This window comes from Benincasa hispida, chromosome 9, assembly GCF_009727055.1.
Source record: "Benincasa hispida cultivar B227 chromosome 9, ASM972705v1, whole genome shotgun sequence".
NCBI lineage: Eukaryota > Viridiplantae > Streptophyta > Magnoliopsida > Cucurbitales > Cucurbitaceae > Benincasa > Benincasa hispida.
Genome location: NC_052357.1, coordinates 43,653,156 through 43,655,811, shown reverse-complemented (window position 1 = coordinate 43,655,811; position 2,656 = coordinate 43,653,156).

The window sequence follows — 2,656 nt, the reverse complement described above, 5'->3', positions numbered from 1 at the left end:
CCTAATCTAAGGATAATCCCGAATAAACAGGAGTTCATAGTTAGCTCAGGATTAAGATCGAGTTACCTCGGTCATCAAAGTGAAATAGTCGGTCTTAAACAGTAAACAACGTTACAAAGTAAGAGTGACTTATTTCTTGGTCCGATCTTATGCAAACTCATTGCATATGACACCCCCACTCCTCATGTCAATTCATGAACGAATCAGGATCACTTCGTTTGTAGCACCTTTACAACAACTTGTAACAACTACAGAGTGGGCCCAAAATAAGACACCCAACCTTATTCATATACTATGGATCATCTTGACTATTTACTCGAACCTGATCCACTTTTATATTTCCACATAAAGTTCAAGTATTCATATAATAGCCATGGATCTTAGTTTATTGAATTTAGACTTTATAAGTGCAATTTATAGATTCAATAACAACTTTATTGAAATAATGATGAATAACATCTTTATTGATAATAGAATATGTTTAACTTTACAAACAGTGAGTTTTAGGACATACAACCCAACAATACTCTCACTTGGACTAAAATTCCAGCGGATAAATATAAACAATGTTGAGTACAATGAGAGAATAAAAACAAAAGTATAAATACCATAAACTAGGGCATCAAATACCCATAAATGCTCCCACTTGCCCTAGTGATAAGTATCTCGTAGACCTAGTCCTACTAGGTGACCCTCGAACACTTTAGCCAAGAGGGCCTTTGTAAATAGATCAACTAAGTTGTCTTGTGAGGTTATCTGAATGACAATCAAGTCTCCTCTGTGTACAATCTCTTTGATGAGATGGTACTTCCACTTGATGTGCTTTCCACGTTTATGGCTTCGAGGTTCCTCTGAGTTTGCAACGACTCCACTATTATCACTGTTGGGAATGATGTCCTAAATCTTCTTGTAATCTCGTAGTTTGTAAACTCTGTATAAACATATTGTTGTTAATAAAATAAGTATTATTTTATAAGCATATACTCAATCTAATAAACTAAGATCCGAGATTATTTCATGTAATTTAAATAAGTATGTAGAGACATACAAGTAGATCTTGTTTAAGTTATAACGTAAATGACCTGTAGTAGATGGATAAGGTTGGGTACCTTATTTTGGTGAAACTACGGATATGACCCGCTTTGTAGGTGTTACAAGTGTTGTAAAGTGCTACAAATGATCTGATCTTGATCATTCATGTGGAGACATGCGAGTGGATGTATCCTATACAAAGAGTTTTTATAAGACCGGACCACGAAATGATTAGTCTCTTTATATAACGCCGTTAATAATAGAGACCTACATTTCACTAGGATGACCATAGGTGACATGACTTAAATCCTGAGTGAGTTATGAACTCCTGCTCATGAAGGGGGTCCTTTGATTTGTATGGATGAGAGTGGCCAGATTGCCAACTCAACAAACCTACCATTTTGGGGATTCGTCTAACTAGAGAGCTGGGAACTAGCTACACAAGATGAAATTCACTCCTTCCTCGATGTAGGGGCAAGTAGATAAGTTGCTCCCTTAAAAGCTGATTCCGGGTCTTGAGCATATTGGCCACACTCTCTCCTGGCTCGAAAGGACTTGGTCATAGTGGGACTATGACTTATTGTTCATTAGAGAAGTCAGTGGTATTTAAGGAGTTAGATGTAACTACAGGGGGAAAATGGTATCTTGGCCCAGCTGTACTTATGAGCAAGTTGTGAAGGGTTATCACATTGTTGATTAGTTATATCTTATAGACACAGAAATTTATCTGTAGTGCGAAGAGTGCAACTGTCAGTCTTTAGTGGAATGACTGGCAGTTAATAGAAGTTGGGTAATTTAATTAAAGAGTTTAATTAATTATTCGAGTACTGTTGGAGCTTCAATCTACAGGTCTATAAGGTCCCTACTGTAGCTCAATAGGGATTTAATCTTTGGATTGATTTGAAGTGTTTAAATTAATTAAAGGAATTAATTATATATGATATAATTAATTATATTGTATTTGATACATTATGAGAGGATTTTGAATATGATTCAAATACCAATTATATGAATGAGATTCATGTAATTAAATATAAATATGATTTATATTGAGAGGAATAAAATATTTGGATATGATCTAAACATCATTTATATGAATGAGATTCATATAAGTGAATTTAATATAAATGTGATTTATATTAAATACCATATATAGTTGAGAGAGAATAAAAACTATAGTTTATGTTGTATTTGATGCAATATAAAACTATAGACTATATGTTATATTTGATATAACATATAGTGTATATGTATATAATAAAGTAGTTATTATATATTCTATTTTATTAATTTATTTGAAATTAATAAAAGGGAAGGAGTTATAACTCCCTCCCATTATTCTCTCAATAATTAATTTGTGATATAAAAGTTGAGAGATCATCTTCTTCCAAGATTTCTTACAGAAGAATTCTTATAGAGAAGTTTTATCTAAGAGAAAGGTTCTCTGAAGAAAACTTCCTTCTCATCCTTTCCTTCTCCTTCCCTCTTCCAAGGATTTAAGCAAAGCCCACAACTCCTGCTTGAATCCTTTAATCCTAAAAGAGAATACAAAGGGTTCTCACTTGGTAGTGTCCGTGTGTGAAGAAGGATATCCATGAAGAAGAAGTTTTGTTAGTGGCTAGTA